General features: G+C 50.0%; 1 protein-coding gene across 1 annotated transcript in view; it reads right to left on the minus strand.

Annotated features, from left to right (window-relative positions):
- Window positions 1-23,789, minus strand: part of BMP7 (bone morphogenetic protein 7) — an 89,398-nt gene that overhangs the window by 57,907 nt on the left and 7,702 nt on the right. The window lies entirely within an intron of this gene.

Raw genomic sequence — 23,789 nt, forward strand, 5'->3', positions numbered from 1 at the left:
AAAGAGGTGAATGGCAGCATCTTGGCGGGGAGGGTGGGGGGTTTGGAAGAGGACTTCAGGACAAAACAAGGTCAAGGGACCAAGCCCTTCTCCCTTATACTGGCAGTGACACTAGACTAAGCCATTATGTCCACTTCATAGACGGCGAACACCAAGATGGATGTAAGTGCAAGAGCGATGCTTCGGGGAGTGGGCCCCTGGTTCCCAAGGATCGTGCATCCTTTGGACTAACATGGAGCAGCAACGAAGGTGAGCATCGTCGGTGTTGCAAAGATGCAGGATGGCCAAGCCCAGGTGGGCCTGCAGCATCTGCAGGTACCCTTCATCTCCTGGGAGATACAGCCCAATCTCCACTTCCTGCCTCGGGGGTGGGGAACCAGAGAGACAGGGAGGGAGAGTGCAACCAGCTTGGCCAGAAGGGAGGAGAAACATGACCAGCGAGCTTCAGCTTTCTCAGCGTGAAAGCCTCAGGCTGGGGGGTTAGGGCTGCCACAGGTACAAGCAGGACGAGAACGCGTGAATGCCTTTGAGGAAGGAGGTTCACAGCACTGGCAGCCCAAAGGCCCTTTAAAAACCAAAAATCTGTTTTAAACCTTAACAATATGACTGGCCCAGGGCATTTCCACTTTGATTTATGGAGAAGATGAGGATGCAGGGTCTACTGCGGCAGCCTCTGCAAAGTGCCCCCCACGGGGGATCGAGGGAGCCTCGGGAGGGGACCCCAGGGGAAGGGGGCCTCTGTCACTAGGGAGATGCCCCGGGCCAGTCTTGGTCACCCTTCTAGCTCATTCAGCCCTCACGTCACCCTAGGAGGTGAGCACAGTGCCGCGTCGGTAGGGGTAGGGGTGCACCTGAGACCCAAGAGGCGTGGTGCGGCCTCCCAGGGTCGGGGAGCTGAGACTGAAACCGAGGTCCCACCCAACCCGAGGCCTTAACCACACATCTCAGTGGCAGTGCTGACAGCTCAGCAAGGGGAGTTCCTTGGCGTGTCTGTTAGAATGTTTTCACTGCATTACAACATACGTGTTGTACGTGCACAACCATAGGGGTGCAGTTCAGTGAACTGTCACAGTGAACCCACCATGGGACCTTCTCCCAGATCAAGAAACAGAACATTACCAGTGCCCCCTTCCTCTCCCCCCAACTTCTCAAACCAGAGGTTAGTTTTGCTTGTTTCTGAACATTATAAACAGGGAATAATACAGTATCTATTCTTCTGTGCCAGGCTTCTTTCACTCAACAGCGTTTGTGCGATTCATCCACGTTGCTGTGGACGTTCATTCCTCCTCGTTGCTGTACAGTATTCCACAGCTCGATTACAGCCCTGTTCACGGATCCATCCCACAGGACACGGGCGTCTGGGTAGTTTCCAGTTTGGGGCTCTGCGAGCAGCGCTACTGTGCACATCCGGGCACCCGTATTTCCGGGGGGGGGGGCAGGCACACCCGGAAGTGGAGCTGTGCGTGTTCGATATCGCGCCCGAGCACTTTTATGTACGGGGGGCGGGGGTGATGGAAGAAGGCAAGTCTGTCCTGCCAAAGACGTGGGCACAGTCTGGGGATGACTCCTGTTCTCCTCAGGTACTTTTCTGCAGGGGACTCTGGGTGGGGGGCTGAGGGGGAGGCGACAACTCCTGGAGAGAATCCCTGCGCCCCAGTGAGCGGCCGGAGGGTGCACCCCTGCCCCCCTGAGCTCCCTCGCAGTGAACTCAGCCGTGTCGGCCCCAGCCCCAGCACCCCACCCAAGCCAAGGTCACCAGAGACCACCCACAACCAAATGGAAAGGACACCCTATGGTCACCATTTTTCTGGACCTCCAGGTAGCAGCGGCCAACATGTGGCTCTTCCAGCCTCGGCAGACCTTGCCCTCCTGCAGTCCCCTTCACTGTGAACACTTGGCTGTCTCCCGCCCACCCCGCCCCATCCTTCTGGCCACTCCTTGAAACATCCCCTTAGATATTTCCATTTACAGGAGTTGACATGCAGCTAAGGAACACCAGGAGTGGCCCCCCATGCTGACAGACTACACAGATACAGTCTCTATTTCCAACCGTCTTCCCTTCCCCCCCAGCGGAGCCAAACCCCCAAAGGCCAGAAAGAACCCCTGAGGTGTGCGATGCTTCAGTATTCAGCGAGCGAGCAAGCCAGCTTCGTGCCGTTGTGCACAGGAGCCTCGGGCACGGTGCCTGGGACTCGGCGAGACCCCGACAGACCCCGGTGCCCCTGCTCCCAGCGCGGGGACAGACCATGCCTCACCACAGCTCCTACTGGCAAACACAGCCATCAACCCAGAGCAGAGAATGGGACAGTGGACCCACAATTTACAAATGAAGATGGCTGAAGAACCCAGAAGTGCAAAAAGGCACGTGCTCCGTGACGGTTCTCGCGTTGAGCACTCTTGGCCATCACGTGGTGGATCCAGGCGAGGCAGGATTGAGCCCCATTTGACAGATGAGGAAACTGAAGCTCAGGGAGGAAAGGTAACTTGCCCGAGGCCACACGTTAGGTGAGTGCCTGAGCGCCGAAACCCCACTCTTGACCTTTACACTCCCTGGAGCCGGGTGGCCTGAGTTCAGATCTCAGCTGTGCACTGCCTGTGGTCTTGGCCCAGTTACTTAACCTCTGTGCGTATCCCCTTCCTCCAGGGATATTACACTGGTCCTTCCTCATAGGGAAGCTCACAGGAGGCGGCACTTACAACAGTGCCTGGCGAACGGGGAGTAATTTGTATGGGTCATTTTTACAGGGCCTCTCAAACAATGAGCTGTAAGAGTGACAGTCAGTACAGAAAAAATAATATGTGCGTGTGGGTATTTACATAGTTCAGCTATGATAACTTTATTTGAAAAAAATTACAATAGATCAAACAGAAAAGAAATGTTTGGATAAGCATGACATTAACACAGGTACAGTCACTAATGTCACAGGCAATGAAGAAAGAAAACACTGATATATAATCACAAATATAGTTTGTTGCAGCAGGTGTATATGTAACTTTTTTTAACGTGTAAGATAAAACGTATCTTAACTGCTAAGACAATTAAGATATCAGGGTTATAAGGTTTCTTTTTTAAAAAAAGATAAATGGATAAAGTGTCCAACTAAATTTCTTGCAAACATTTACAGGCTCTTTGGCATGGCTTCCTAAGTGAAATTTTTTCATTAATCATTTTAAGACAATGAGAGGGATGAACCATGTCATTATTCTGTTCTTCCTGAAACCTACATAATCTTGTGATTTATCAAAGAAAAAACAGTCATTTTTTAAAAGAAGAGCAGCGACTAATTCAAAGTTCAAAGCAAATCCCAAATCTCCTCTTCCCAAGGTTTCCATTTAATATGGAAACCGCTCCACCGTGTGGAGTCTACACCATTTCAGTCTCAGGGATCAAGATGGCTTAACAGGGCTTCCCTGGTGGCTCAGTGGTTGAGAATCTGCCTGCCAATGCAGGGGACACGGGTTCAATCCCTGGTCTGGGAAGATCCCACATGCCACGGAGCAACTAAGCCCGTGTGCCACAACTACTGAGCTTGCGCTCTAGAGCCCGTGAGCCACAACTACTGAGCCTGTGTGCCACAACTACTGAAGCCCGTGTGCCTAGAGCCTGTGCTCTGCAACAAGAGAAGCCTCTGCAATGAGAAGCCCGCGCACCGCAACGAAGAGTAGCCCCCTCTCGCCACAACTAGAGAAAGCCCGCGCGCAGCAACGAAGACCCAATGCAGCCAAAAATAAACAAATAAATACATTAATTAAAAAAAAAAAGATGGCTTAACAGTCACCACTAAAGCAGATGGAAACATGCATGCATTTTAGGGAGAAAACTGTCTTCACACTTTGTTGTTAAATTACTGTAGTTGATTACCCAAGACTCGAGTTTTAAAATAAATGTTTAGAGTTGATATCTCCCTGAGCCCATTAAGAAAAGCAACCCAAGGAAACCCAGAACCTAGGAAACCGGCTTTTTCTCCCACTGCCCTTTATAGTCTAGAACACCACTGACTGAGTGAACTCACAGGAATGAACAAAGGACCTTCATCTTCAAAAGATTAAAAAAGTCCAAACCCCTGAGAACCAAAAGCTAAGTCCAAAGAAAATAGATTCCAGAAAAACCATCCTGACAGCAACCAGCTTCACGACTGTCCCCAAAGCCGATTCTGATGTCCTTCTTTCACAAAAGCCTGAAATGATAACCCCAAAGCTGGCCCCGGGAGGGCAAATTTTGGGCTGGAGGGTGCCAATGAAGGGTAGAGGCAGGTGGAACAGGAGGCGGTATCCCCTCTCATGACCCTCTGACATGTCAGGCAAGACCTCTGCCCCACATACAGGTCAAGCCTGATCCCCAAGCATCACCCAAGCGCGTTTGCCTCCTCTCAGCACCTAGGGGTTCTCCTCCCATTTACAGTCACACGATACGTACAAGTGTGCCCCTCACTAAGTTAGGGTCCTCTGCACAAGCGGATTACGATAACCAAAGGCAGCTTGCCATGCAGACTTGCAGAGGGCAGCAGGCATTTAAAGGGTACCTAAGTGGGGCTTCCCTGGTGGCGCAGTGGTTAAGAATCCACCTGCCAGTGCAGGGGACACGGGTTCAAGCCCTGGTCCAGGAAGACCCCACATGCCATGGAGCAACTAAGCCCGTGAGCCACAACTACTGAGCCCACGTGCTGCAACTACTGAAGCCCGCACACCTGAGCCTGTGCTCCGCAGCAATGAGGAGCCCGCGCACCGCAACGAAGAGTAGCCCCTGCTCTCCACAACTAGAGAAAGCCTGTGAGCGGCAACGAAGACCCAACGCAGCCAAAAATAAATAAAATTTAAAAATAAATAAATAAAGGGTACCTAGGTGGAGGTTTCCAGAGCCACACTTTATAGAACTGTATTTAACACCCTAAAAATTAGGGGTATGCCCCCCGATATACACATACTGATGTGCATACACAATAATACACAAAGATAAATGAATACAATAAACTCTTGGGAAAAGAGCTCTAGAAGATGCAATATTCCTCCTGCTCCCTAAGGGTTCATTTCGTGCTGAGACACAGCTCACTGTGATGTCACCCGTGGGTGCCACGTTCACGCCATCTCCTTCTCTGGGAGAGCTTCATCGTGGCTCTTGCAATCGAGCCAAGTGGTCCCAAGGGAGCCACCACCTTGTCCCATGACCTACTTCCCCAGAGCTGAGGGATGGGAGGGAACGAGCCCCAAGCTGGGCCCAACACAAGATTTCTTTTATTTTTACTGGCACCTGGTGGGAAAGAGCCCTGTTTGTTTTCTCTGCCTTAAACCCTAAGGATGTAATGTGGCACTCTGGGCAGCCTCACACCATCACCGCACAGAGAAAGCTGGCCGGTGAGAAGACTCCAGGCAAGGAGGACAGAGCTCAGAATTAAGGGGGAAGCCTTCCAGGCTTGATCCCCTGGCCTGGTGGTCCCCATCCTCCCTGAAGTTTGAGGTTTCAGTTCTTCTAATTCGTGAGTCACGTGGAGACCCTTCAGACAAGTCCCGTGTAAGCTACTTAGAGTCAGGTTGCTGTCCTTTGCAACCAAGGCAGTTCTGAGCAAAACAATCGAGCCCAATTATATACACACCCAGAAATGGATGGGCAGGAAACACACCCAGGTAATAGTGGGGATGCCCAGGTGACCACTTGCCGTGAAAGCTGCTTTCTTCAGATGTGGATAATTTCCAAGTACAAGATGACCCCCTGACGGAGCTCTGGGAACAGGGGCAATGACGTCTCGATCGTGAGCCTCCAGTGCCCCGCACAGCCTGATGGTTAGTAGGGCTCCATTAGTCTATTGGATTCAATATATTACTTCGTGTAATCCTCTTCTAGTCTTTAAGTCAACTATTTTATTGATAACATACATGCAGTAAAGCACACAGATCCTACATGTTCATGAAGTTTGGTGAAATTTCTCAATGCAAACGCACCCAGAGCAGGACACGGCACATTCGTTACTAGCACCAAAGACACCCCCCCGGGCCCCTCCCGGGCCCCTCCCAAACACCAGCCCCTTGCTCATCCCCAAAGGTGACCACCATCCGAACACCCAACACCGCAGACTCACCCTGCCTGCCTGGGGCTTCCCCTTCTGCCTCTGCTTCCTTCACTTAACTGTGTCCGCGCGCACCCTCCGTGGCTATGCGGAGCGGTTATTCACTCATTTCCACTGCTGTACTGGACCCCACTGTATGAATAGGCCACTGCTGATTTTTCTATGGGCATTTGGGGAGTTTCCAGTTTGGGACTATTACAAATCGGGCTACAGTGAACATCCTTCCTGTTGGTGAACACAATTCTATTGGGTAAACACCTCGAAGCAGGAGTGGGAATGGACAGAAGCCAAAGACTGGTCAAGGGCAAGCATTTTGAAGAGAGGGAGATGGAGAAGGGCTACCCAGTGCTGGCTAGGAACGCCTCGTGGGCAATAATGCCAGTGGTGGATATAAGCGCAGGAGGAAGAGCTCCACAGGTGAAGTAGGAGAGAAGGAAACACGTGTAGATGCAGAAAGCTAAACTTGAGGCGACCTGTGGGAAATCCAAGTGGGAAATTTGACTGGACAATTGAATGTCCAGTTGGGGGCTGCTGAATTGCACTTATGCATCTAGTTTTGTGGGAAAAATGCACATCCAATGAGAAAGATGAGCACCGCCTCGGACCACTACTGGGGGGCTGTGCGGGAGATGGAAGACACGGCCACCGCAAGACCTCGGTCCAGGGGAAGGAACAGGACCAGAGACAGGCAGGATAAGATGACCAGGTGGTGGCCAGCGTCAGGTAACAGGGATACGGAGGCCACGCACGGGGTTTGATCATCAGCTGCTTAGAGACCCCAGGACGTGGTAATGGTGGAGACAGCCGTGCACAGAAGGCAAAGAAGCGAAGAGATGGCCAGTTGCAGAGGACAGACATTTGCATCGTGGAGGGGGGACTGTCAGCCCGTACAAAGCTGCCTTCATTCCCTCCTTGAGCCGGTCTCCCGGCTAGGGCTAGGAAGACCTGATAAATAGTAGTAAGCAAGTTAATGGCCCAACTGTTCCTTCCAAAATTTCATGGTTTTTAGAAAAAGCTTAGTTAACTTTCCAGACTATGTGGTCCTCTGACTGTCCCCAAAGGATGCCACCAAACTATGAGAGAGGACTTAAATATTTTATAAGCAAAGTGACACTTTCCAAGTAAAAACTGCAAGTCCAGCATTGGAAGTCTGCTCTTTACTCAGCGTCCGGTTTCCCTGAGCTTAGACTGGACCACGAGCTCCAGTTATGGGCTGGGGGCAGACCCCTGGACGCCTTTCACGAGGCTCTGAGAACCAACCAAAGTCCAAAATATAACCAGAAACTAGAGCTGAGTTTTCAAAGACCCTTGACTTCTTAGGATCCTGTGGCCCAGCATCCCCCCACCCCGATTTCACTCTGAAACTTTCACCCCAGGCTCCTTCCTGTCCTACGGGGATACAATTCATCCAGAAGGTTCTGGCCCACGCCAGAATTCACTGGAGCTGATGTTACCAAGGCTGCTGTCACTCGGCGATTTATGGCTGTGCAGCTTCAGGGATGTGAAATTTGATGATGGTTCTTCATTCATTCCAAGATTTACACGGCTAGATTAAGGAGCTTGAAAAAGCCGCCAGAGGCATGCCATAAATTGGGAGTCCTAGAGAACTGAAGAGACATACCAATGACCCTAACAGGAAAATGTTCTCTTAATAACATGAGCGTTGATACACTGTGCTGCTCTTACAGAAGAAGGGAGACGGTCCTAAACACAGAGAAGAGGAAAACTGCATCAAAGTCTAACATGATAAACACTGCCAAGAAAATATTTCGGTGTCTCCTCACCCCCACTGTATTCATTCTACAAGTGTTTCTTGACCGCCCGCTCTGGGGGAAAGAGCCCTCTGTTGACCTGCTAGAGGTGAGAGGTGGATAAAAGCTCACTTGGATTGCAGCTCTGTCACCTACCCAACCTCTGAGCTAGGTAACAGCCACCGTTTTAAAAGTTTTATTTTTAATTGTGGTAAAAATACACACAACATAAAATCTGCCATCTTAACCATTTTAAAGTGTACGGTTCAGTTGCGTTAAGTCCATTCACATGGCTGCGCAAGCAATACGCAGAACTCTTGCTCTTGCAGAACTGAAACTCTGGCCCCGTTACACGCCTCCCCATCTGCACCCACCCCATCCCCTGGCATCCACCAGTCTACTTTCGGTCTCTAGGACTCTGACAGCCCTCTGTACCTCATACAGTGGAACCACGCTTTTGTGACTGGCTTAGTTCACCGTGCCCAATATCTTCCAGGTTCATCTATGTTGTAGCATGCTTCAGAATTTGTTTCATTTTCAAGGCTGAATAATACTCCATTGTGTGGATACCCTACGTTTTGTTTATCCAGTCATCTGTCAGGGAACACCTGGCTTGCTTCCACCTTTTGGCTCTTGTGAATAATGCAGCTACAGATACGGGTGTGCAGATCTCTCTTTGAGACCCTGCTTTCCATCCTTTTGGATATATGCCCAGAAACAGAATTCCTGGATCACATGGTACTTCTACTTTTAATTTTTTGAGGACTTATCATACTGTTTTCCATAGAGGCTGTACCGTTTTACATTCCCACCAACAGCACACAGAAGTTCCAATTGGTCCACATTCTCTCACCCCAACGCTTGTTATTTTCTGACGATTTGTTTTGTTTTGATAGCAGCCATCCTAACGATATGAGGAGGACGGGTACCATCATCAAAGCCCTCCCACTGGCCTGGATACCCCATCACATGTGTCACACACACATCATTTCCTCGAATCCTTATAAAACCCCCCACTCAGAAGTAAGCACGTGCATCGTGTCCATTCTACAGAGGAGTACACTGAGGCTCAGAGAGGTAAAGTCACTTGCCCACGGCCACACAGCTGGTCTGAATGCTTCACCACTTAGCCGCACTCTCTCCCTCATGCCGGGAGCCACCGCCAACCTCTTAGCCATGGAGACGATTAAATAAAGACATCCCTGAAGTACACACCAAGCTCTCAGCACACACGACGCGGTCACAACATTAATCTCCTTAAACGCTAAACTCAGAGAGCGAGGACTCCGCATTCCTCTCAGGTCCCTCTGGTTTGTAAATACTGCTCCTGCTGGTGCTAGAGTCGCCCCGAGGGAGGCCGACCGCTTGAAGGTGGTGTAGCCTTAACCCATCTCCCCATCCTCCCTCCCCAGCCCCCCAAATCAGGGGGCGGGGCCCCGCCCGGCAGAGGGCACACAAGCGGCATTGTCTCCCCTGAACTGCCGCTTCAACTCTCGAACTTTCCACCAAATGCTTTGGCTGCCAGCGAGACCACCTGGAGCCCCAGCGCCGGGCGCTCCGAGAGGGTCTTCCGAGACACTGCCTCCTTGTTAGACGCAGGGGGCCGCGTCCCGAGCCGCGGGTGCGGAGGCGAGCCCGCTGGCGGCCAGGCGCTTTGTCATAAGCGTGGCAGCCGCGCAGATGTGGAGGGGGTGGAGCGGAGAATTGCTGCCCCGCGAGATTAAACACCCCGGCGTCAACATGTGTGCGCTGTTGCCTGAACAATGTTATCATTGTGAATTGAATGGACCAAAGGGTTTAGGGGATGGGGCGGGGAGACGGAGAAAAGATGGGTTTAATTATCTCTAGGGCCAAAGCCAGTTGTTTGCCTAAAAAGCCCCAGACGCTGGTAGAGCTGAAAAGAAAAACAGGCTGTGAGCTTACATCAACCTTTCCGCCATAAATCGAGGCAGTCATCCTTCATCCAGGGGTACCCGTCTCCCCAGAGCGGGGGAGCCCAGCCCTTAGGGACCTCTGGGTCCCCACCCCGTCCTTAGCTAATTGAAAATGAGGGGACAGAATGGAAACTAGTTACTATTTCAGCTAAACTAGTGATTCTTAGCCGGGGCAATTTTGTTCTCCCCTCCCCTCCCCAGGGGCTCTTGGGCAATGCCTGCATTCCTTTTTGTTTGTCACAGCTTAGGGAGCATGTGCTACTGGAGTCTGGTGGGTAATGGCCAGGACACTGCTAAGCATCCTACAGTGCACAGGACAGCCCCCGACTACAGGGGGTGGTCCAGCCTCAACTGTCAACCACGCCGAGTTGAGAATCCGGGAGCTAACAGACACACAAGCCTCTTGAGACCCAGGCAGTTTGGGTCCCACCTGGGGTCTCAATCGGCTGCATGGGACCTGAGCTCCGTGGGCCTCAGTTCTTCCCTCAGTAACAAGAGAATGGATTTAATTGGCCTGAAGTCCCCTTTCACTTCTGTTAGGTTGTACCATAAAAAGTTGTGAAATTTCCACCAATTTTGACCTATATGTAGTTCGACCTAAACTTGAATTCTACATCTGCACGGTCCAGTATGGCAGCCACTAACTGCATGTGTCTACAGAGCACTTGAAGTGTGGCCGGTGTGGCAGTGTTTCCATTGATTTCAGTGTCATCAGTTTAAACGTGCCCAGGGGCGCCCGTACTGGACGGCAGACACAGAACGTTTCCATCACCGGGGAACGTGCTATTGGACAGCGCTGCTCTGCAGCATCGGCGCGCTGGTTTCTGATAGCAGCGTGACGACATAAAGAGCTTCTCACAAACCAGGGTCCAAATACGTGTTCTCAGAGAGACGGGGAGGTTCTTCCTCAGAAACAGGTTCCCAGTGTGAGAAATTCCATGGAAGTAGGGAGAACTTAATCCCGGAGCTGTGGGAGAGGCCTGCGTCGGACGCTGGTGGCCCCTGGGCTCTCGGTTCCGTCTGTAAAATAGGAATGACGACCCCTGCCCCGGTCACAGGGCCACCTGGGAGTTTGTCACTTGCTGAGTGACATCAGGCTGGGTAATCATCAGACCCAGCAAGTTCAGGGGCTCTGCTTCAGGCGCACCCGGCCCCGAGACCCCTTCCCCTCGGCTGGCTGAGCTGGGCCGTTTACTCCCTCCCAGCCGCCCCTCCCCGTTCATGTCCTTCCTAGGGCTTAAGGAATTGATTGATTGGCCCGTTGACCTGTTTATTAACCATCTTCTTTTCTAGGTTTTAACTCCCAGAGTAAGACCTGAGAGAAGTCAGGTACAGAACGTAAGAGGCTTGAACGTGGAGCCAGGCTGGGGGGGGGGGGGGAGTCCCGGCCCTGCCACCCACGGGGCGCTGGGGCAAGTTACTCTTCATCTGTCAAATGCGAGGACGATGAGAATAACACTGACTTCACTGGGTCGGTGTAGGATTAAAACAGACCAGGGATCCTCAGGCTTCGGCGTGTTCCAGAACCACCGGGGAGCCTGTCAAAACACAGACCACTGGACCGGCTCCCAGTATTTGTAACGTGGGAGATCTGGGGTGGGGCCCAAGAACTTGCACTTCTAACAGGTTGTCAGGAGATGCCGATGCCGCCGGTCCAGGGACCCCACTTTGAGAACCGCCAGAATAGAGCCCGTCCGTGGAGTCCCTGGCGCGCAGAAGAGTCTTGAACGATGTCAGCTCTGATTGTTTTGTGGTTCTCCACTGTCCCACCCACCATACTCACTTGCGTGGCCCTGGGCAGGTTCTCAAGTATCTCAGTGAACAGTCTTTGGAAACTTTCCCCCCGGGTTCCCTTGGGAGGGCAGAAAAGCCCCTCTCGGTCTCACTCAGCTCTAGAAGCAGCAGAGAATTGGGGTTGAGATGGGGCCCTATGGCCTGGGTTCAGACTCGGACTCTGCCAATCACCAGCAGTGACTCAGGACAAGTTAACCCATCTCTGGGAGGCTTAGCTTCCCCTTCAATAAAATGGGGACACGAAGAGGTCCCCAGTTATATGGGGCCGTCATGAGAATTCAAGAAGACAGAGGCCAGCGATCATGGGACATGACAAGGACAAGCGCCAGACCCAGAGGAGGCCCCGGGAGCGGCCGGGGGTGGGAGGGGCAGTGTGGCAGCCCACGGGCCCCTCCCCAGGACAGGAGGGTGCCTGCTCAGACCTTCCCCCAAAGCAGCCAGAGACTCCTGGGTCAGCTGGGCAGGCACAGCTGGTTTAAGGTATTTTAGAAGCAAATCAAATCAAATGAGAATTTATAATCCTTCCTGAGGTCTGGGTTCCATCAACCTAAACTCATTAGGCCAGAGCAGTGCAGGTGCAGCTAAGGAAGAGATTGTTCTGCGTTTCCTTCATGCTGGACTCCCATCTCCCTTTCACAATAAGAGTCTCCTCTAAACCCCCTACATGGAGCAAAACACTCATCACAGAGGCATCAGCGTCCACTTCTGCAAGTAGGACTGTAAAGAGATGCTCAGAAGCCGCCCCGGGGGCTTGCAGGGGGGAGTTTGGTGGAAACCAGCAAACTTCAAGACCTTCATTCGTTTCACGCTCACACTGCAACAAACTGAACTTGACTTCCCAAGCTGAACTATCAAAACACCCTTAAAACTGCATTTTTGTCCCTTGAACCTATTTCTGGTAAGTGAAGGAGAATCCGAGGTCAAACCAAACAATGGTTCTGAAATTACGGTTTGGATCCTCTGTTGAATGTAACCGGCAGAGCGGCAAACAGATTTCCAAAGTGAGTCTCCTCTGGTTTACTTGAAACAGGTCTAAATGGAGTCATCTTTCCAAATAATTGGAAATGATGGGTAGTGATTTAAGGGAACACTTGTACAATTAAATGGATAAAGTTTTAAAACAGGCAACACTAGTCTATGGCGTTAGAAGACAGGATGGCAGTCGCCCTTGGGTGAGGCTGTGAGGGGGCTTCTGGCAGCTGGTCACGTTCTGTTTCTTGTTCTGGGCACTGGTACCTGGGTGTGTTCACTTTGTGGAAATTCCTAACTGTTCTAGATTCGTGCACTGTTCTGTACACAAGTTAAACTTCAATAAACAGTTTTATCAACAATACGTACTGGCTGGCTTTATCCATCTCCAGTTGTACTCAAGAAGTATCTGTCACCATAGTCCCCCTATAGTAAGAGCAATTTCATGCCAGCTGTTTGGGGAAAAGATACTAACACCTTTATCAATTTTAAGACAGCTTGGTTTCAGAAGCATCGATAATCAAAGAAATGGGATGTTATGCCTAAAGCACCTAATTGGGAAACGTGTATGTGGCATCCTACTGCCCTGACCTATGACCCTCCCGTTAGCAAGGCTGTTTATTCACCTGCTCCAAACCCATCCTTCAAGCCTGAGGAGCAGCTCGGGATCAAGTTTAAGAGGGAGGGCTCAGTAACTGGACCTCCAAATTCAAATACACTTTCTGGGCCAGCTACTCACTTCTCTGTGCTCAGTTTTCCCATCTCTAAAATAAGGAGGATAGTAATAGCTCCCACCTGAAACAGCTGTTATGAGAATTAAATTAGTAATATAGGTAAAGAGGATAAAGGGTACTTAGCACATAGTAAGCCCTTCACAAGTGTTAGCTACAAAGATTATTATTATTTTTACGGCTAACTTAGCGATAATTAGATCGTATACACACCCCCAACTCCCCAACCCAGCCACAGGGGGCCAAAGGCTGACTCTCAGAAACCTTATTTATGAAGCATGATCTACCTTCTAGACCCAACCGATTCATGACTGAACATGTAATTCAAGCTAAGAGTCCCTCCCGAGGAATTTTATTTGGGTGCAGTAGCTCAACCAAGTCATCAAGAACTCAAGTTTCTTCCACCTTTTTGCTCTGCCATCGCCTGCACATTGATGTTCAGTCCTTACGCTTGTTGCCTAATGGTCACAAGATGGCTGCCACAGCTCCAGACATCACATCTTCACAGAACCACATGCAAGGTAAGAAAAGGGAGAAAAGGATACACTGTTCTGTTTGTTCATCTGTCACTCATCAGGAAGCAAAATATTTTTCAGAACCATCTCCCATCCCTTTCTACTCCCAGCAGATTTCCTCTGGCGCTTCACGGGTTAGAACACCATCCCATGTCCATTCCATCCTGCTAGGGAAGCTGGTAAGGCAAGTATGTGGCTAGCCAGAGAGCTGTGACTACAAGTTGCTGTGGGCGGCCATCTTTCTCCCAATAGGCAAGGTAGCAGAGGAATCCAGTGGGACAGAGAGGTCAGAGGGAAGCTATTCAGTGAGGGACATGGAGAGAATAACCCCTGGACTCTCTAAGGACATTCTAGTCGCTGTTATGTCCTTTCCCAGGTCTTGGGGATGCATCGATTTCCTATTTATTCTCCTTACACTAGTTTGAATATATTTTCTTGCCTGCAACCCAAAAATTCTGTTACATATAATTTTGTTCACACCAGACACACACTGCACAGAAATAATACCTGAAAACACCTTCTACCTCCTTTTCCACTGATCATCTCTTCCAACCAGTGGGCCTAGGGATATACCCAGACCCTCTCACATCGGTCTCTCTTGGAAACAAGCAGTAGTAACCCATGTGCCCAGAACCCACTTACTGGAAAAAGTTCTTACAGGCTTTCAGGGTACAAACAAGGTTCTACCAGGATAGCAGGGCTTCCATCCAAGTAGCTCTCCACCCTCGGCTTACCAACAAAGACACAGATTCTTAACATGCCTTGAGTATCTTGATCTGTTCATCCTCTACCCAGAGGGAAACAGGAGCCACCTGTCCCACAAGCAGAGCTCAGACCTGGCCTCTGTTTTCTTCCATGGGACAATGATTCTGACCTTTTCAGATCATTTTCAAGAAGTTTTGCCACTTGTCTAAGGAGATGGTGATAAAATAGATAGTTTTCAGCAGGCAACTGGCTGTTGGCCAGAATCCCACGCAGTCTTCAAAGTCAGGGCGAGAGGTATACCTACTCACAGGTTCGAGTTTAAAGAGGAACTGAAGTCCCTCCATGGGCTGCAGAGGGTCTGGTTGAATTAATGCCAACATGCAACCCAACTTCTGCATATATTCACTGCGGCACGCTATTATTTGGAGACTTTGGAAACTAGCTCAGGGTCCCCATTTATCTGGGCATAGTGAAGAGTTGAGTCAAATCACATGTGCAAATAACTTCTGTAAATCCACCTATACACCACATAGGCAACAACGACAAAGAGGGAGAGAGAAACAACTTAGATTATTTGAATGTGGCTACATAACGAACACTTCCAATGCACTTTCCTTCCCCAAGTTTTCCCTCCTACTGTGTGGGCCAGAAGCCAGTTTCATTCCTTTCCATCCTTCCTTGTAGCAAGATCTGGCCTTGTGAACCAGTTTGGGCCAGGGGACTTACAGAGAAGACTTCTAGGGAATGTCTAGGAAGCCAGGAGACAGATAAGCAAGGAGAGCTCTTTGGACCCTTTCCCTTTCTCTTGCCTTGAACGTGAGATTATATGAAGATGTGATGTCTGGGGCTGTAGCAGCCATCCTGTAACCGTGAGGTAACAGACATAAGACATTAGAGGACGGTGAAGGCAAGGGGGAAAGCTCATGGATAGCTGGATGATATTACTGAGCTGCTACTCCAAACTTGGAATCACTTCGCAGAATTGCTGTTATGGGAGATACTGACATGTTTTTAATGCTGAAGCCACTGTTAGGCAGGTATACTGTGACTTAGAACAAGTCCTAAATGAGACATCATTCCTCTCCACAGAAACAAGGAGCAGGCTTTGGGACGTATATATCTTACAGCACTTCCTGTTCATGAGAGTGGTGCTAGTGTTTAAAAATAAGTATTTTCGGGGACTTCCCTGGCGGTCCAGTGGTTAAGAATCTGCCTTCCACTACAGAGGACGTGGGTTCGATGCCTGGTCACGGAACTAAGAGCCCGCATGCCGCGGGGCAACTAAGCCCGCAAGCCCCAACGAGAGAGAAGCCCGCGAGCCCCAACGAAAGATCCCGTGTGCTGCAACCAAGACTCGATGCAGCCAATAAATAAATAAATAATATGTTTTTTTTTTTTAAAAAAAAAGGTATTTTGGTATAATATGGCACTAAACTTAAGCCAACTGTTTCATCTCATGGGCCACGGAAGAAGTGGCAAACTACCCCAATGCTGGAAGCAAAACCAGCAGCAGGGACTTACACGGAGTGTGTCCATCTCCAACACGGCAGCTTCCTAAGGGATTCCAAAGGTCATGTCCACTCTGCCCAGTTTCTGTCTGACCCACTGCCCCCAAAAAGGGGCAGATGCCGCATCACACTGCTCTTAAAATGTCCAGGCCTCGTCAAAATCTAGAATGGGATTTGAATAAATAATATAAATACGGTTTTTCAAACGTGAAGCTACTTAGGAAAATGCTGGGTCTTAAGTGTGAGGACCTGGAGAGGAACTTACAGGCATCCCCAGTGAGGACAAGTCAGGACATCGGGCCACACCCGTGTTTACAGAAGGACCTCAAAGAGATTCCGCAGCCAGACTGGGCTCCAAAGGCAGTACCGGGGCAGCCCCTGTTTACTGAGAGATGGCTGCCATCACCCCATTTAATCCCAGCTGCCCTGGGCCCTAAGCCACACCATATGAGAGGGGAACTGCTATGAACTAAATTGGGTCCCCCAGATTCATGTGTTGAACCCTAACCTCCAACACGATGGTATTAGGAGGTGCGGTCTTTGGGAGGTGATCAGGTATAGATGAGGTCATGAAGCGATGGGATTAGCGCCCGTATAAGAAGAGGAAGAGACTTGACCCCTCTCCCCATCATGTGAGGACACAGCGAGAGGGCAGCCGTCTGCAAGCCAGAGAGAACAGAACCCAGCCATGCACGCACCCTGATCTCGGACTTCCAGCCTCCAAAACTACAAGAAATAAACGTCTGATGTTTCAGCTACCCAGAAAATGGTGTTTTGTTACGGGAGCCCAAGCTGACCAAGACAGAAGCTGGGTCCCAGAGCACTTGAATGCCTCCGGTCACCTGCATGAGGTCACACACCAGTGACCCGGGACTCAAAGCCAGACAGACCTGCTGTCCCCAAAGCTGGGCAAATGACTCGTCACCCCTGCGTCCCAGTTTCCTCACACATAAGAATAAATGTGGAAATCGTGCTATTTGAAGAATGACCGGCATGGGTGGGTCCTCACTTCAGGTGGAGGTCAGTTGCCCATACCAAAAAATGTCGGGGGCTTCCCTGGTGGCGCAGTGGTTGAGAGTCCACCTGCCGATGCAGGGGACGCGGGTTCGTGCCCCGGTCCAGGAAGATCCCACGTGCCGCGGAGCGGCTGGGCCCGTGAACCATGGCCGCTGGGCCTGTGCGTCCTGAGCCTGTGCTCCGCAACGGGAGAGGCCACAACAGTGAGAGGCCCGCGTACCGCAAAAAAAAAAAAAAAAAAAAAAAAAAAAAAGTCAGGCACAGGAAATGCTACTAAGTCTGACATAAACAGAGTTCAGGGGGAAAAAAAAAAGAGAGAAAAGGGTACAATTTTACTGTGAAATTTTTGTTATTCATTTTTTTAAGAGTAGGCCCGCCCATAGACAAGTGTCTAAATCTGAGGGGCTGTCTGTGCCCTAAGCTGGCGGACGCGCGGAGGGTTAGTCCTGATGATCTGGTGTTTCCTTAAACCTCTGCACAGATAAACACAGATTATAATCAGCAAGAGGTAACTTTCTAGTATAACAGGACTCGTAATAACAAAACCAGCTTCCTGCTTTGCCTCGTGCCCAGTCAACAGAGGCCAGCTTCCAGCTTCATCACGGGGCATCCCGGCTAAGGGAGGACCACCCCGACCCAAATCCCACAGCACTCAGTTCGTGGGACACGTGCCCACGCCGTTCCCATCCCCAGAAGGTGCCGGGCGGTGCATCCCACTGCCCTACACGGAGACCTGCACGGAGGACCTGCACAGGCAGGCCACGCCCAGAGTGGTCCGAGTTTTGGCCAGGCAAGTGACAGCGTTGCTGCCGGCCACTAACGTTACGTATGGGGCACCAGCTGCCACGTGGGCACCATGCTCAGCTCTCCTCCCGCCACCGCGGAGGGGACGGATCCTCACAGCAGCCCAGGTGGCAGGCACCAACACGAACCCAGAGGAGGAAATGGGGACCCAGAGTTTCATAACCTGCCCAAGGTCACAGAGCTAACAAGTAGCAGAGGTGGGATTTAGACTCAGGTCCGACCCCAGAGCCAGTCTTAACTATCACCTGAGACGTCTTAGGACAATTTTTTTAAAAAGAGAACATGGGACGGGGCTGCTGGGATGAAGCGAATTTAGGAAAAGCTGTGCAGTCTACCTGATCGCTTTGGTGGGAACTTGTGACGCACGACCCACATGAAGGATGCCAGGAAGTCTTCAGAGGAGCAATCTGTTTAACTAAGAGTTTGTGCAAACTCAGAGGAGGCCCTCCCACATCCGGGAAGAGAGAGGGTTGTCTATGTGTCACTGGACGTCTGCAGAGGACAGAGGGGTCAGATAAAACTCAGACTTTTTTTTACTATTTACCCTTCCCCAGGTAGAGGGCATGGGCAGTCTAAAGCAGGAGTCAGCAAACTTCTATAGCAGGCCAGATAATAAATATTCTAGGCTTTGGAGACCGCACCGTCTCTGTTGCAACCACTCAGCTCTGTGGATGGAGCATGAAAGCAGCCACAGAGAAGACGCAAACAAAACGAGTTCCGATAAAGCTTTATAGACACTGGAGTCTGGATTTCATCTCATTTTCACATCATGGAATACTCTTCTTTAATCATCCTTTTTGAAAAATGTAAAAGCCATTCTGGCTCACAGTCTGCACAAAAATCAGCGGGTCTCCCTGCTTTATTTATCGTAGCTCTGAGCTGCAGTGAGAAATGGAAAATGCAGCTTCCTGGCTCACGCCCCTCCCCCCAGCAGGTTACCTGCTGGAGGGGAACAAGGTAAGAGAGAGGTTTGCCCTATTTCCTCCTGAGAAGCTGGCGGAGGGGAATAAAGAGAGACCAGTTCTAAGTGTGTGTTTAATAAGTTTTTAGTATCATCGGGCAAAAGGTGCTGTAAAAATATTTTGGTTCCCGGGAGACAATGCCTGCTCTTGAGAGATCTGACCTCCTTTTCGTCTCCAGGCTGTTTCAAATCCAGGCAGAGCTGGGTCCCCAGGAGAGGGCTCACGTTTTGCTTGCACTCTGTCTTCCTTTCAACCGGAAAACGATCCATCCATCCGAAAATGCCGCTTTCCCCGCTCACGGCCATGGGCCAATGGGTTTGAAGCACAGGCTCCCAAGTCAATTTCCCAGTTGGAGGAGAGTTACCCCAAACCAGTGGTTCTCCGCCGGGGGCTCCTCTGCCCCTCAGGGCACATCTGGCTATGTCTGGAGACACTGTGGTTGTCAAACTGGAGGCCACTCCTGGCCGCTCATGCGTGGAGCTCAGCGATGCTCCTCAACATTCTACAGCGCCCAGGATGCCCCCCGGCAGAGAAGAGTCGGGCTGAAAATGTCAACAGCGCTGCAGCTGGGAAACCCTGCTCTACACCTACGTGAAAGGGCCACTTCCAAGTTCCTAGGGTGTTTGAGGCACATGAGAACCAGAGATTTCTGGATCTCCTCTCCCATCCCCCCGCACCCTCACCCCCCCCCCCCAGTATATTAAGACAATTAGGAGCCCCAGGTTTGAGCAGGTATAAGGCAAGTGGCTTCATTTACTGTCTCCTCCTAAAGGAAATGACCAACGGGTGCCTCCACCCCATAAACGTTTACTAGCCCTGGAAGGTTCTGAGGCCCCACTGCCATTTTTAAGGGCTTCTCCCTCAACAAATGTTAGGTCAAGTGAGTCAGAAAATGGAACCTGAGAAGACGGAAGAGGGTGGGGGGACATTTCACAAAGTTCAGGACCAAGAGGAAAACTGAAAGACCTAAAACGACCCCCTCCCCTCTCTTTCTTGCTTATAAACGGAGGACTGCCTTACACGGGGCACCTCGTGAACCGAGGCAGGGAGAGTTTTGAAGGTCTCGGGACACTGCCACGTGGGGTTTTCATTTGCCGGCTGAGGCCCCGTCATGTTAATGGGTCTGTGGATTGATGAGTTATTGGCCTTTGGGGCATGATACCCTGAATACACTCTAAGACGGGTTCCCTGGGGCCACACCACCAAGAGCCACCTCAGGGCTGAGCTTCCGGCCAAGACTCTCTTGTCTCCAGTAGGAGAGATTTCTGATTCACCGGTGCTTGGAAAAATGTAATCACAAAGAAGAATGCAGAGGAAAATGTAACTCATATCCAGGTACCCACAAAACTAAGAATTTGCAGGAGTTAATATCACGGTTGCTTCCTGGTTTTCCCATAAACTTTTTATTTTAGAATAACTTTATAGAAAAGTTGCAAAGACAGTATAAAGTTCCCGTGGACCCTCACCCAGATTCCCCCAAGGTTCACATCTTCCATAACCGTGGGACACTTGTCAAAAATAAGTATTTGATATCGATGGGTTACTATTAACCAGACTCCTGATTTTTTTTTCAGATTGCACCAGTTTTTCCACTATTGCCCTTGTTCTGTTCCAAGATCCAGTCCAGGATACCACACTGCACTTCCGAATGGTTTCTTATTATTAAAATAAAGGAAACTTGACCAGAACAGTTGGAATTTATTTAAAATTTCTCCCCAATCCCATCCCTTGCCTCCCTCCCCAAAGGCGGTTGGTGTGAGTCCTACCGCCATGTTTCCATAGTGTTACCACACATATATGAGCCCACAAACGATACACAGTATTATCTGATGCTCTTGTGTGTGTCTGTTTTGACACAACGACAAACGCTTACACCCTAAACATCCTCCTACAACTGGCTTTCTCCCTCTTGACATTCCGTCCGAGTCTAAGTGGATACATAAAAAAGAAATTCTTGCATTCCCTTCTGGTTTCTTACACATTTATAAATAAATTTATTACAAATGTATTTCTCCAATCCCCTGCTCGTGGACATTTAGGCTGGTGGTGACGATGCTATTACAAACAATATGCAATATTTATTCCAGTACATATGGTAAAAACCACCTCCATGATCTTTTCAATACAGTGTCTTGAGGTATCGCTATTAAAATACCAGTCCCTAGCTGCCTCTGGAATTTTCCCATCAAGTAGGTGTGGGGTGCATGCAGGAGCCCCAGTACATGGGCACTCGGGGCCCTTTGCCCCGTCGATAATTCTTAAGCCATAGAGACAGAGCAGAGGGGAGTTTCCACAAGCAGGATGGATAACTTATCTTTATCTTCCTCTTCAGAGCACAGAACCACAAAGTCAAGGTCAAGGGCTTGGAGGCTGTTCTGGTGGTCTCATCACCGCTGCCCTTGTGCCCCGTCTCCCCCATTCACGCACCTCCACGGGGCCGGGAGGAAGAGTGAATGGGTTTACATTCAGCAAGAGCTGGTTTCAAATGCCAACCCCACCGCTTCCTAGCTCTGCAAGTTCGGGGCCCTTCCGTCTCTTCCTCCTTAAAATGGAAATGCTACGACTTGCTTTGCAGAACCTGAGAGAATTAAATAAGGAGCCTGATAAGGGAGGCTGTTATAAATCCATTAGTGCTACAGAAAGAGCACAACCCTCCCACGTGATCACTGTGATTTACTTCAGCGATGCATTTAGATAATGAAGGAGTCTCTGAATTCAGTTTCTAGGTTCAGCCTTGCAAGATCCTGCCTGGACGAGGAAGTGCCTCTGAAGCCCAGGAAGAAAAAGCAAGACCTCATGACAAGACAGTCACCTGCACAGCCCGGACAGACCCCGGCTAGGGCAAGGGCCTCTTGAGCTGGGGCCAGAGTCAGGCTCCTTAATTCTCTGGGTAGTGAACCCGAGTGCCGCCGAAGCGTGCTTTTGCTGAAAGACAAGTCCTAAAGAGGCGAGTCATTTTACAAGTAGGAATGGAGAGAAGTGGTTATTCTTGTTGAACCACGTGAATACCTCAGTGATCAGGAAGATTCTAGAAACACTGGTCTCCAAAATGGGGTGCAAGCACCTAGGGGGGGCAAGAGGGATCCACTGGGACGTGGGGCGGGAAAGATTATAATCGCAACTAAGTAAATTTCAAGGACTGACGGGCGTCAGGGAAGATGGGGACTTCCTGGCTGGGCTTCAACAAGCGTCTCTGCATAACTGATGGATGAGACTGAAAAGCACAGACCTTGTTTTCAGTAACGCAGCCAGCAATTCACCTGTTCTGTTTCCATCGTTTTACCCCGTGAGAGAGCCTTCGCCTGCGACAGTGTGGTCGTCATGAGTGCCACTTCCCAGGCGCTTTCTGGTGCTCCCCTTTCCAAGCTTGGGGTGGGACTGTCATCTCCTGCCTCCTTGGGTCAGGTCTGACCATGTGACAGGCTGTGACCAATGCAATGCAGGCAGAAGCGCCCGTGTAGCTTCCTGCTGGCAAGATGAAAAGCCCGTGCACAAGCCACACTGTCTTTCCCTTTGGGACCATAACTGGTGACTTTCAAGAGGGCGGCAGCTCCATCGGCCTGGAGATCTGAACACCCTCCCGCCCGGCCAGTGTGCAGAGCCCCCTGCCAACCCACGATGCAGCCATAACAAAAGAACAACAAAGCTCTGTGGTTTCAAGCTACCGAGATTGTGGGGCTCTTTGTGAACTCTTGATGCTGACTAGACGAAGGATCAAAATAATCAAAATTTAGGACCAGACCTTTAGCTCGCTGACCCCAAACTGTTGAACCATGAGCTGTGAAAGATCAAATTCCATCACATTGAAAATCTTAGGGACAGCAAAATTACATTTGTCTTGCTAATGAATTAAACTTGTAATCTTTGCCTTAATTACTAATGATGCATGAGTTAAAATGTGTATTAATGAACATCAGAATTTTGTATTTTTTTATCTTTAGTGCCTCCTACTTAAACTTCTATTTTAGTCTTTGTTTTATAAAGTGCACACCATCCTAAAACAGGAGTAGTTAAACGATCTATTTCTGTTTAGGGTGTGTACTCAAAGGTTTCCTAGCGGGGATGCAAGTTCAAAACACACTTGAAGACGCTGCCGTGGAACATCCTCACCCCTTGCACGCACGCAAGCTGCCAGTGTGCGAGTACCTTCTGTGCCATGAGAATTCTGCAAGGCAGTGCTAGAGCGGGACCGGGAGAATGTCTGAGAAAATAGTCAAGAAAAAGTCCTTTATCAAAGGCCAAAACACAAGCCATCGAAACCACAGAAAAACCCTCCTGCCTTTGAGTGAGTTGTTAAATTGCTGGGCAGACGAGCCCCGGGGCCATTCTAGGTAGATGGTCATGCTAACTGCTTGGATTCTTTTTTTTTCTTCAAACTACATGAAGGCAAGAGAGAGGCTGGCATTACAAGACGGTACAGGCCTAACTCCAATGTTTAAAAACATGCAAGTCCGCAATTTTGGAAACAGTGCAAGTTTTTATTCACAGCCAAATTTAATTAAGCCAGACAACAAAAGAGTGAAACTTGAAAGCTACTCTGGGGAGATAAAGATGTGAAAGAATAACACGTGACCTCAAAGATGTGGGAACCTTAATACTCGCTAAGTCAGAGTTTTCTAACGGTACAGAAAGAGCTGAAGAGAATTTATGGGAAACCTTGTGTGAGAAAGCCCACCCCGAGACTCGGGCCCCGGAGGCCTTCACCATCCTCTGGTCTCCAGAGGCTTCTAAAGGCACTGAATCCACTTGGGACTTTGTTATCCCAACCGCAGCTGGGAGAGCGGGGGGCGGGCAGTCTTGCACCTGCTCCCATAAAAAGTGGGGAAGTTGTGCTGGTCTGTTAATGAATGCTTTGGGCTTGTCACTCCCTTGAATCAAGGAAAAGACAATTTGTACTTTGACCACCTTCCAGGAAGGGGTGGAAAGAAATATGTCAGTAATGCGAGTTTCTGAAATTAAAAGTTTTTATTCTGGAATAATTTTCGATTCAGAGAGAAGTTGCAAGGATAGTAGAGAGTTCCTGTACACCCCTCATAC

Source organism: Globicephala melas, chromosome 15 (assembly GCF_963455315.2).
Source record: "Globicephala melas chromosome 15, mGloMel1.2, whole genome shotgun sequence".
NCBI lineage: Eukaryota > Metazoa > Chordata > Mammalia > Artiodactyla > Delphinidae > Globicephala > Globicephala melas.